Source organism: Cervus elaphus, chromosome 27, assembly GCF_910594005.1.
Source record: "Cervus elaphus chromosome 27, mCerEla1.1, whole genome shotgun sequence".
Taxonomy (NCBI): domain Eukaryota; kingdom Metazoa; phylum Chordata; class Mammalia; order Artiodactyla; family Cervidae; genus Cervus; species Cervus elaphus.
In genome coordinates, this window is record NC_057841.1 from 8,997,228 (window position 1) to 9,010,682 (window position 13,455).

The following is a 13,455-nucleotide window of genomic DNA, read 5'->3' on the forward strand; positions in this document are numbered from 1 at the left end:
TTAAAAAGAAAAAAAAAAGATGCAGCAAAAAAACCAAAACATTCATACACTTTTTAATAACAGTAAAACAAATCAATAGCAGCCTTCTGATGACACCTGGTGGCCATTTCTCAGAGGAACTATTTTCAGCATTTTTAAAAAAGTGTTTCAGAAACTAGTAGAGAAACATGACCAGTTATTGGACCACTTCATACGCTCGCTTTACTGTGGGCAGCACGCATGAAGTTTTCCCCTTCGGTTCCACTTTCACTGGCCGCACCCTGACCGGTTCCTGCCATCCGCCCCTCTCCCAGGGCGGTCTGGCCCACACTCGCGCAAGCTCCCCACTAGCAGGGTGAGGCCGCCCCCAAGAGAAGGCCGTGCTCTGTGCCCACCCGGGCCGTCCCACCCCATCCTTCCTGGACCGACCCAAGGGCTGCCGGGAGGTTGCCACGCACCGGCAGCAGGCCAGAGGCACAGGCACAGTGGGGACGCGCGTGTGGCAGGCAGGCACTCACAGAAACTCCCCCGAGTCTCTCCCCCTTTGTCTTCAGGCCTGGAAGGACAAGGCAGGGCACGTAAAGCGGCCCGCAAGCCTGCTCCATGTGCGACGGTGACGGCTGAGCGAGAACAAAGGGAAATCAGTGGACTACTCAGATCTCTTCCTGAACCTACCATTGTCTACTGCACTTTTTACTGAAAACACGTCTCTTACCACTAGACTATCACTAACTTAATACAGTACCACCACGTCCAGGTGTTGTCTGTTAACGAGAAACTCAGAAGCATTAGTTGCCATTCATCAATTTCTGAGACCACAAAATAAACTATCTGATGCTGACAGAAATATCACTTTCTATGAAAATGCTTACAAGTTGAATAACATCGTCCATGAGAAAAGAGTATAACTTACACCCTAAAAACCATTTACTACATAACACTGGAGGCAGTTTACCACAAATAGGTGTGTAATATAGTTGTGGTTTATTCACAATTGGACCAAAACATGAACGCCTGGGTCCGATGATAACACCCACCTCTTCACTGTCCAACAACTGGCTGCAAGGATTTCCTCAGTTATGTTCATACATTTGTACCTGTCCCCAATCAGATAAATTCATGTGGTGTTTTAAAATGAGTGCACAAAATCCTCTGACACTCCTTAAAGGGTGGAGCTAATCCCCTCCCGTTGGTGTGGCCTGGCCCTGCTGACCTGCTGGGAAGGGACAGAGCGGAGTGGAAGTGAGGGTGTTCACCTCCTAGGAGGCCCCATGCCTGTGGCTTGCTCCCTCCTTGCCCTCCGTCTGGGGGAGCAGGAGCCCTGCCGAGCATACACCCTGCAGCCGAAGCTGGGGATGCTTGGGGGTGGGGGGTGGAGAGGAACTGAAGCCTCCTACCCAGAGCCAGAAGGAGCAACTGCCGACAGCAAGCAAGTGAGCTGTCCATCCGGAAGAGGCTCCTCCAGCCCCAGGTGAGCCTTCAGATGACTGACTGCAGAAGCAGAAGCCCCAGGTGAGCCCACTCTGAAACCCCTGACGGACAGACACTCACTTTAAGCCCCAAGATTTTGACGTAATTTGCTTCAGGGCACTATACTACTGGGAAATCCCATGGACAGAGGAGCCTGGCAGGCTACAGTCCCCACAGCATCGCAAAAAAGTCGGACACGACTTAGCAACTAAACAACTAGTATAATGCCCTTTCTCTCTCTCCCACCTTGTCAGGAATAGACACAGCTCAAGTGCACCACCTCCTGTATATATATTTTATACATAATTTCCTTTTCTCTATGCTCCAACCTTTAACAGGAATCTTCTGTATTAACATGAGAGTATTAAGCTACTACACAGGAGGAGGTCAACAAATGTTAAGAGAATTACACTTTGAAATGCATATCAAGACCAGAATTCCTGTCAAACATGTGTAAGAAGATTTTAGAACTTAAGACAGTGACATTTACATTCATGCCTCTCCCACTACCAGAATCAGATCATTGATCATTACAATGAAAAAGCAGTGTAATAAAATCAAGAGTTACTAAAGAGATGAGGTAGAGAGAGTTTTACATTTAATTTGTATAGAATAAAAGAAAAGTTAAACTTCCCGAAAGACCTGCTCGTGTTAGATGACGGTTTTCATTCTCAGAGGCCCCTAGAACTATTTGGACCACAGACCTGCCTCAGAGCTAACGGTAACCAGGAGCTCCTTGCCAGCTGGGCTCGGGATGATAGCAGCCCACAGTCTAACATTCCCCCAACCTGCTGAGGTGGCCCATGTAGTAAACACATGGAGAGCCACAGGTCATCGAGGCTAGGCACGTCACAATCCTTCTGGGCCCGGAGACAGGTAACTCCCTCACCTCCCACTAGCAGGACGCATCTGAGCTCAGGAGTTGCCGGAGTCTCTGATCACAAGACCTGTGCCTGATTAAGCTTCGCCTCCAAAGCATCTCACACGCATGTCGAGCTTAATCCTAAAGAGAACCTTCCCAGGAGGTCCAAAGACACACTGAAGACAGGCAGGCCCGAGCTATGTGCTCCTGAGCCCAAAGGTCAGCACAGGGTAAAATATCAGACGGAGAAAAAGTTCTCACTCAAGTCAGAGAAGAATACTGTTTCTATTCCAGGGTGAAAGTGAAAGTGTTAGTCCTCAATTATGTCTGACTCTTCGTGACCCCACGGATTGTAGCCCTGCAGCCCCTCTGTCCAAGGGATTCTCCAGGCATGAATACTGGAATGGGTGGCCATTCCCTTCTCCTGGGGATCTTCCCGACCCAGGGATTGAACCTGGGTCTCCTGCACTGCAGGCAGATTCTTTACCATCTGAGCCACCAGGGAAGCATGGTCTGTTTCAAACATCTGATTCTGTGTGCAAATTAAAAAACAGAATATTTCTTAAGTTTTGATTGCATAAAACAATCACTAAAAAGTCATACCAAGAGGCAGAATAAGTAGATCATCATCCCTTTCATTAGCAAAGACAGGCACCTTTCCAACACTGCTCATGAAGATGTATTAATACCAACAAAAAACAAATCACAGGACAAAAATAAACTATAAAATTAGCTCAGCCTTCCTACCTGGCTATTTCTTTTTTTAAAATCTTCCTACACGTCAAGTACTATTTTCCAAATACGTTAATTGATCTAGTAATAGTTAATTTTATGACTATCTTACATCAACCATCTCTAACCAATGTACCTTTTGTTGCATGAAAGATTTCATCTGGAAAGTTAAAATTTAATATATCTCTTATAAATCTTTCACTAGTATTTCTAATTGTTTTGATTTTTTAAGAAAGGAAATTGTTACTGGAATAGAAAAACAGTAAAGAGAATGAAGCTTCTATGAGTAAAGTAGAAAATGAAACAATTCAATGCCACTAAAAGCAGACACACAGAATCACTTGTATCCCATGCCATTTGAAAAGGTTGTTTTATTATCAATGTAACTAATCACAATGAAACCATCTCTTACAACTAAAGACATTATAATGAATTTTCTTTACAGCTACAGAGAAATGGGATTTGCTGTTTCACATCAAATAGAACAGGCTGTATAAATTCTTCTTCCTATTTATTGTAAAATATAATTTCATCTATAAAATCAGTCATGAAATATTAAAACTGAAACAACAGAATTTATATCCTTTACTTAATTTAGTTTAAACGGTCTATTCACTAAAAAGGGGGGAGTGGGTACATGTGACAGAGCCCCTACTTCCTCATTAAGTGTTTCCATTAGACCCTTTATTTTCAAGAATTTATAATGCAGCCATAAAGAAAAGCATTCTATAATAAAAGTTAGTACACTTTACTAAATTTTCCTTTCATATTATTCAAAAGGCAAAAGAATAAAGCACATAGCATACGAATGCTGAGGAAGGGAAGACAAGTAGGAGGAAAAAATTAAAGAAACACAATAGACTGACACTGAAAATGTAAAATTCCAGTAAAAAAAGAAAAAAAAAAGTGAGGTGGCCCAAGTATTCCAACAACACACTGCAGGACACATGGCAAATATTTAACTTTTCTGAGCCCTAGTTTCCTCATTCCATGTAAGATTTCTACATTCCATGAGAAAAATCTCTCACTGATAGTAAAAAACTGGTGACCACTCAACAAGAAGAAAAAGAATGAAACTGTTTTTCATTCCAGCAGGAAAAATATGAAGAGAAAGGCTACTTCCAAAATACAAATATGGAAGAAAACAAACTTTAAAAACAGCTAAAACACATTCTACACTGATCTTGCTTAAGATTCATCAAGGTCCACTGAGAAGAGATGAATTAATACAGTGACTAATCAAAGAACTGCCAGGGAAAAAAAGACAAAAACTACTAATTTTGGAAGAAATCTGGAAAACATTAATTCCAACTGTCAATAAGCTAACACATGATATAAAATTATCATGCCTCCCGATAGCTGGAATACAAATTATTAGGTACCAAAGACCTGAGTGTTAAGAAAGTATATTTAGAAAAGAGAAAATGTCAGTATTAAATTTTTAAAATGGATATAATTCTAATCAAGGCTATTTATCTAATAAGGTTAATAGTTTCCCACACACTCACACTGGATAGTGAAATTACAGGTAATTTTTCCTTCTTCTTCCTGGCTTTTTTCTATATGCTTTCCTACATATATTACTTTGGGAGGAAGACTATGGGGGAAGCTTTAAAAAAGTCCTACACATGGTTAAATAATGGAAAATGATGATTCCTCTCAAGAAAGGAAGAGCAAGCCCTCAGGTAGAAATACATTTATGATTGTGGTTCTTGGACTAAACTGAGAATCAAAATACCACAAATAAAAGGAAGGTTAGGGGGTGACTTGCAAAAACCAGAGATGTTTGGGGTCTAATCTTAGTCAAACACCCAGGGATACCAAGAAATCTCCCTGTGGCCACTGGACTGCCCACTAAACTCAGAAAGGAGACGGCGGCCCGGTAACAACCAGCACAGGCGGCACCCACATCTTGGCTCCCGTTCCATCCCCACTGAATAGACCCTGGGCTCCTGAGGGCCGGCGGGGTCCAGGCCTGAGGCACCGTAGGTACACGACAATTAAGTACCGTTAAATGTAGGAGTGAAGAAGTCCATGTTGATGACTGGAGACAGAGGCAAGCAGACAGACAAACGGATGGACTGACAGGGCAAAGGCACGGCTCTGTTTAGAGCAATGCTGAGGACCAGCTGGTAAACGTGGACAGAGTGCAGGGGACAGAAAATCATTTGACAAAAACTGTATCAGGCAAGATGGATGCCAAGTCCAGGGGGGTAATTTTGATATGCAGAATATCTGAGTGGCGTTAAACCATCTCCCTACACTGCTTATTTGCTGCAAGGGAAGATGACAAATTGAGTAACTGCACAGTGGCTATACCAGCTACATCTTGCAGGGGAGATCAAAAGTAACCTCCGAGGTGAAGGTGGACATGGGCTGCCCGCAGACAAGCACCCTGAGGAGGGCAGGACGCCTGTGCTCACTGCAGCGGAAAACGGCGAACCTGCAGCTAACCGAGGCGAGACAGCGGACAACACGGAGCGAGGAATGCGTTATTCGAAGATGAAAAAAACAAGTGGGGAGGACTGCATTCTTCACAAACGTCAGTGTCATCACAGACAAAGACAGACTGTGGAAGCGTTCCAGATTACAGGAGGCTGCGGAGACATGTGGCAACCCACTCCAGTATTCTTGCCTGGAAAATTCCATGGACAGAAAAGCCTGGCAGGCTACAGTCCACGGGCTCAGACATGACTGAGCACATACACAGACATGACAACGAAATGTGATATGTGTTCTCAGACTGGATCCTCCGGTGGCAGGAAAACGTGCCATTAAGGGCATCCTAGGTCAGCTGACCAAATGTACGGGCTGCACAGATAGCTGGTAAGATATTCCTTCCAGGTACATCTGGGAGGATGTTTCTGGAAGAGACAAGCATTTCAACAGCAGACTGAATAAAGAAGATCTCCCCTCACCAGTGTGGGTTGACAGTGCCCAACCCGCTGAGGGCTGGAGTAGAACAGAATGATGGAGAAGTGGACAGAGGGCAAATCTGCTTTTTCTCCCTGAGTTAGGACATCCACCTTCTCCTCTGACATCAGCGCTCATGGTTTTTGAGCCATCAAACTCAGACTGAATTGTCACCAGCTTTCCTGTTTCTCCATGCTACAGAGAGATTATGGCACTTCCAAGCCTGGATATCCACACTGACCAACACCTACCAAAAAAAAAAAAAAAATACCCTCTGATATGTATATGTATATATCCTATCAGGCTTCTGAGGTGGCGCTAGTGGTAAAGAACCCACCTGCCAATGCAGGAGATGTAAGAGACGTGGGTTCGATCCCTGGGTCAGGAAGATCCCCTGGAGAAGGGCAAGGCAACCCACTCCAGTATTTCTGCCTGGGAAATTCTATGGTCAGAGGACCCTGGTGGGCTACAGTCCATGGGGTCACAAAGGGTCGGACATGACTGAAAGTGACTTAGCACACAGCATGCATACATCCTATTGGTTCTCTTTCTCTAGAAAACCCTGACTGATACAGGTTTTGGTACAGAGAATGGTTCTAGACGAATAGGATTCTCCCTTAAATTGGAACCAAGGTTTCTGGAACTGACTTTTTTTTTTTTTTCCCATTTATTTTTATTAGTTGGAGGCTAATTACTTTACAATATTGTAGTGGTTTTTGCCATACACTGACATGAATCAGCCATGGAGTTACATGTATTCCCCATCCTGAAACCCCCTCCCACCTCCCTCCCCATCCCATCCCTCTGGGTCATTCCAGTGCACCAGGCCCGAGCACTTGTCTCATGCATCCAACCTGGACTGGTGATCTGTTTCACACTTGATAATATACATGTTTCGATGCTGTTCTCTCAGATCATCCCACCCTCGCCTTCTCCCATAGAGTCCAAAAGTCTGTTCTATACATCTGTGTCTCTTTTTCTGTCTTGCATATAGGGTTATTCTTACCATCTTTCTAAATTCCATATATATGCGTTAGTATACTGTATTGGTGTTTAACTTTCTGGCTTACTTCACTCTGTATAATGGGCTCCAGTTTCATCCATCTCATTAGAACTGATTCAAATGTATGCTTTTTAATGGCTGAGTAATATTCCATTGTGTATATGTACCACAGCTTTCTTATCCATTCGTCTGCTGATGGGCATCTAGGTTGCTTCCATGTCCTGGCAATTATAAACAGTGCTGCGATGAACATTGGGGTACACGTGTCTCTTTCAGATCTGGTTTCCTCAGTGTGTATGCCCAGGAGTGGGATTGCTGGGTCATATGGCAGTTCTATTTCCAGTTTTTTAAGAAATCTCCACACTGTTCTCCATAGCGGCTGTACTAGTTTGCATTCCCACCAACAGTGTAAGAGGGTTCCCTTTTCTCCACACCCTCTCCAGCATTTATTGCTTGTAGACTTTTGGATAGGAGCCATTCTGACTGGCGTGTAATGGTACCTCATTGAGGTTTTGATTTGCATTTCTCTGATAATGAGTGATGTTGAGCATCTTTTCATGTGTTTGTTAGCCATCTGTATGTCTTCTTTGGAGAAATGTCTGTTTAGATCTTTGGCCCATTTTTTGATTGGGTCATTTATTTTTCTGGCATTGAGCTGCAGGAGTTGCTTGTATATTTTTGAGATTAATCCTTTGTCTGTTGCTTCGTTTGCTATTATTTTCTCCCAATCTGAGGGCTGTCTTTTCACCTTGCTTATAGTTTCCTTTGTTGTGCAAAAGCTTTTAAGTTTCATTAGGTCCCATTTGTTTATTTTTGCCTTTATTTCCAATATTCTGGGAGGTGGGTCATAGAGGATCTTGCTGTGATTTATGTCGGAGAGTGTTTTGCCTATGTTCTCCTCTAGGAGTTTTATAGTTTCTGGTCTTACATTTAGATCTTTAATCCTTTTTGAGTTTATTTTTGTGTGTGGTGTTAGAAAGTGTTCTAGTTTCATTCTTTTACAAGTGGTTGACCAGTTTTCCCAGCACCACTTGTTAAAGAGATTGTCTTTTCTCCACTGTATATTCTTGCCTCCTTTGTCGAAGATAAGGTGCCCATAGGTACGTGGATTTATCTCTGGGCTTTCTATTTTGTGGAACTGACTTTCTAACAGGGCTAGATTTAAAGACACTAATGCCTACTTCCAGTAGCAAAGAGGGTACTGATAGCAGTCTATGGTGTGAACAGGAAAACGCTGTCCCAAAGCCCCACCAGACACACAGGCCTGCAGGTTCCCAGCTGAGTGCCTTCCCTTCCGTCAGAACCTTGTGGATTAAGCACACTCGTCACGTGGACAGTATATCCCAAGTATGACAGAAATACAGCAGTGGCCTTCAATAAAGTTACATAGCACAAGAAGGATTTTTAAATAAGTATGTGTTTTTAGCAAGTGTTTTAAGAAAAAAATGAGATACTAGCCTATGACTCCACCTGTGTTACTTCTTATGGCACGGCTAAGTTTGAAAAAATTAAAAATAAAATTAGGTAAAATACTATGGCATAAAATATAGCAAAAACAATGAAAAACAACTAAAGTATGGAAAACTCTGCTTACATATATCTTACTCACTTACTATTTTTTTAATTATATCCTAAGAAATCAATTAAAATAGTTAAGAGTTCTCTGCTCTAAATGTGTCAGTAAATCAGGGTAAATAAGAGAGGTCAGTCCCTGCCCCACCACTGGCAAGCCTTGAGAGGCGGCCTCACTCACTAGTTTTCACACATGAGCACTGGCACCTCGATGACACCTCTCAGAAAACACTGTGGCCAACGAAATGTCCTAACTCTATATACTGAGAATTAAACATTCTGAGAATTAAATAAGAGAATTATATACTGGGTTGGCCAAAGAGTTCATTTAAATTTTCTGTAAGATCTTGTGGGAAACCCCAAATGAACCTTCTGGCCAACCCAATATGTGGAGAAGGACTACAAAATATTAATTTTCTACACATTCAAAGCTTTCCTTTAGATTTGAGTACCGCGGCTTCCCTGGTGGTTTGGATGGTAAAGAATCTGCCTGCAATGTGGGAGACCTGGGTTTGATCCCTGGGTTGGGAAGGTTCCCTTGGAGGAGGGCAGGGCAACCCACTCCAGTCTGGAGAATCCCATGGACAGAGGAGCCTGGCGGGCTACAATCCACATGGTTGCAGAGTTGGACAGGACTGAGTGACGAAGCACAGCACACACACAGCAGCTAGAATCACCCTAATGAGAAGCTAGCACCCTGCTACCATAACCGCTTTAAGACGTGGACATGGCTCAATACCATAACCACTGTAAGAAATGGACTTGAACAGGCTCCCACACAGGTTCACATCTCGCTCCTGTAACTCCCCAGGCCGGTGCTCCAGGTAAGCAGGTCAGCAGGCAGGCTGCTCCTGGCTGACTCTGAGATCCTGGCACTTTCCATCCCGATGCTCTGCCTCAGAGCTCACCCATTCTCTGCATCCCACTGACAGAAGCAGCAGAGAGGCAGGGCATTGCCTCTTTAAAAGCCTTGGCCCCCAAGTGGCATCTGCCACTTCCACTCATTCCTGCTTCGCTGCAAGAAAATCTGAACAATGTCCCCTGGGGCCGTGCATCTGGCCCGTGTGGAAGGGAAGGCCTGAGTTACATGGACAGCTAGCCATCTCTGCCACCAATCCAAAAATTATTGCACGACTTGTCATTCTACCATTAATGAAGGTTTTTGGTCTTTATTTGTTGCTGTTGTTCAGTTGCTTGGTCTTTATAAGACTTTCCAAAACCTGGTTTGATAAATGCAGCTGTCCCTTTAAGAGCACACTTAGAGCCATTAGTTCCACATTTGTAAAATAAAGAGACATACAGACAATATCAATCATTGGCAAATTTAACTAATCATCAAAACATGAGTCCTTTGGGCCTACACGTGAGAGATTCTAATGTCTGGGGTGGTGACCAAACCTGTGGTTTTAAACAGCTCCCTGGTTGACTCTGATGGGGAAGGTTTGGGCCCACTGGCTAAAAGTCCTCCTAACCTCAAGAAAACCTGTATACTTAACGCACACTCACCAGACAGAGCTGAGGTGGAGAGGAGAGAAAAAAGGCGAGTCAGGAGGGAGAAAAATGTACTGCCCTCAACAGGGCCCCCACACCAGATTCCAGTCTCGTTTGCCTACCTTGCCACACATTATTCCAAAAGTGGCTTTCAGCAAACACTGCCTCAATCTGCCACCCTGAAATCCTAGGGCTTTAAACACCACCCCACGGGAAGCCAGATTATGGACCCTGAAGATTCTCAATGAAAGCCACTCAATCTCATTTTCTGAAAGACTATAATTTCTACCACCTCTGCTTGAATGATCTGAATGTTCTAGACTATTTTTAGACATACATTACACCTTAGTTTAAATTCTAACAGTTTTATAATTTTATACGGTCCTATAAACCTGTGATTCCTCATTCTGTAAGAACTGATCTAATAACGATATATCAAATTCTGATCCCTAATTCACAGTAATTCACAACTGAACTGTACAGTTGGGAAGGAGTGGTTTGTTGCTTGTTGCAGGTCTAAAACTCATGGTTTTCATTATATTTAGTAACTGACAAGCAGGCTAGGCTTTGGTTACACTGGAAGATCATACTGGTGTTACTCCAACTGTGTTAAGCAATGTCTTTTCCCAAGGAGGTTTCTTATTACCTTGCTTGTTTTCATCTAAAACTACCTTGCTTTTTAACAAAAGGGGGAATGTCCATCATATAAGGGAAAACAAAAGAGAAGTGTGAACATCAAATACACTGAAAAGCACTGAGAATCAGGACTGAGATTGTCTCACTTTAGCAAAATACAGCTGGAATGAGAAGAGCTGAAGCACCTAAACTCCATCTGAAGAGGCCTGCACGCCACATGCCCGTCAGGGACCTGCGACAAGCGCTACGTGAGTCTGAAATGCAGACATCCCGCTACGGAAGGACTCTCGCGGGCTGTCAGCTCCTTAGTGAGGGGCTGGCTCTGCTAGAAAGGATGACATTACATAATTACAAATGCTTGACAGTTCCCATGTTTTAGACAATTTCAGCACTCTGAATATCAAACAAAAATAGTAGAGATATTTGGTTCCATAGGACATGTAATTTGACTTAGGTCTTCTAGAACCATCTTTTTGTTGTTCCTATACTTGCTCATTTCAAGAAGCAACTGTCAGACCATGATGGCTTAAATTAAGGTTTACAGCATAAGTAATGTTTATTTAAAAAACAGTCCTCATAATATGGGATACATATGACACTGCAAAAAAAAGTTATCAAAGTTAAGAAAAAAAAAAAATAGGGGAAGGCAGATTTCTCAAAAGTGCCCTTCTTAGCAACCTAAGCAAAGAAGTAATGGTTTCCTAAATCCTACAGCATGATATGACCACTTCCTAATGAAATGGAAGATACAATCCTTAGAATTAAAAACAAAACGCAATTACTTTTCCTGCTTTCAAGATCATCATATGCTAGAATAATAAAGGCAGGTGTGTGTTAGTGGCTCAGTCGTGTCCGATTCTTTGCAACCCCATGGCCCTAATTTGTATTTCTCTAACTGTTGATACTGGGCTTCCCTGGTGGCTCAGTGGTAAGAATATGCCTGCAATGCAGGAGACACGGGAGATTCAAGTTCGATCTCTGGGTCAGGAAGATCCCCTAGAGAAGGAAGTGGCAACCACTTCAGTATTCTTGCCTGGAAAATTCCATGGACAGAGGAGCCTGGCGGGCTACAGCCCGTGGGGTCACAAAGAGTCAGACACAACCGGGCACCACACACAGTCATGTACTGAAAAGAGCTGTTCTCACTTGTGACTTTCCTGTTTACTTTATTGATGGTTTCTTTCAATAAACAAAAGTTGTTGATACGAATGTTGCCAAACATCAATCTTTTCCTCTATGGTCTGACCTACTACGATTTGTTTAAGAATCTCTTCCCTCTAAAAGAGTTAACAGAACTAGTGCCCTACACTGTCTTCTGAAAGTTTCACAGTTCTGCCCTCTATTTGTAAGCCTCTGATTTTGGTCAATGATATGAATTAGACAAGGGCCACAGTCACAGCCAACAATTACTAGACACCAAATGTGCCCCAAGTGAGCTAGTGGTAGGTGTTAAATCACTACTTTATTGAGGTTTATACTGATCTCTCATTGAGGCAAACAAAAAAATGGACATTGTCAACAGGAAAACTTGGAAGGTTTTAGCAAATTAGTCAGAATATGATCCCCAGCCACCATATTTCAGACAGAATCCTTAAAAACCCCAAAAGGCAGATGGGAGGGAGGGGACATAGGCATACCTATGGCTGATTCATGTTGATGTTTGGCAGAAACCAACACAATTCCGTAAAGCAATTATCGGTCAATTAAAAATGAAATGTTTTTAAAAATACCCCAAAAAACTCAATGTCGTCTTATTCTTAAAAAAAAAAAAAAAGAAAGAAAGAGCAAGAGAGAGTTAAGCATTGGGGAAAGTGTGGGAAAATATGAATTCTCAATTGTACTGGCTGGCATATAAACCTTTACAACCTTTCTAGAGGGTCATTTTACAATTGATAGATCCGAAACCTTCAAATGTGTATCTTCTCTGAGCTACCAATGACTACAGAATTCACCCTAAAGAAATAACTGGACAAAATACGTGGTTAAGGATATGTACCATGGACATCTTTGCAACGGAAAGAACCGGGAGCAACCCAATACCCAGTGACGGGCACTGGTTAAAGATGAAGCTGTTGCGGCACGCCCACCCTGCAATTCTGTGCAGACTACAGAGCTGCACTGACGTGGGGAAAGGCTCACAGTATTCTGGGAACTTACAAAAACAGTTAACAAAATGCACACATGACATTCCTTTACTCATACGTATTTATTGAGTGCCTCTTTATGTCAGGTACCAAGCGAGTTACTGGTTAAAGAGAAAGAGGTCTGTCCCTGCCTCCTTGCAGCGTCCAGACCCGGGGAGGAGACAAACCAGGCATGTATCTTCCAGCTGACTCGGGCTGGGACACTAAAGGCACACACATTTCGAAAGCAAAGCCAAGTTACAGGTGGAGATGTGTAATACAGCCAGCAGTCTCATGAGCCAGGAGTACACACGCCCCAGCGCCCCGGGACGGCCAGGGGTGAGCAGCGGGAGACGGGGAGCAGTGAGGCCGCGCTGACCATCCAGCTCCCACGACAGTGCTCCAGGAGGAGTCCAGGAAACACAGCCGATCCTGGAAGGCTGTGCGCTAGAAAACACACCTGAGACAGATCGCAGAACCAGAGCAACACAATTCCAACAAACAGCCTCCCCGATTGCCAGTTCAAGACAACACTGACTGAGGTCACAGACAAGTCGCTGAGCCAATAGCTGGTGACCTCCTGCTGTCTGAGTCTAACAAACAGCAGCGAAGCCGCCCAAGAAATCTCCCACAGTTCACATCAACCTCAAAGGATTCTGACAAGGGATGTTCAT

The 13,455-nt window shown here is 43.4% G+C and overlaps 1 protein-coding gene across 2 annotated transcripts in view; it reads right to left on the reverse strand.

The window, feature by feature from the left end:
* The window catches only part of ZNF407 (zinc finger protein 407), a 373,222-nt gene that overhangs the window by 353,430 nt on the left and 6,337 nt on the right, over positions 1-13,455 (reverse strand). The window contains exon 1 of one of the 2 annotated variants that reach the window (XM_043889304.1): positions 5,962-6,220. The exons of the other annotated variant lie outside the window; for it this stretch is intronic. The gene's annotated coding sequence lies outside the window, so the exon portion shown is untranslated. Of the gene's footprint in view, positions 1-5,961; positions 6,221-13,455 lie in introns of those variants that run through there. 2 annotated transcript variants of the gene reach the window in all.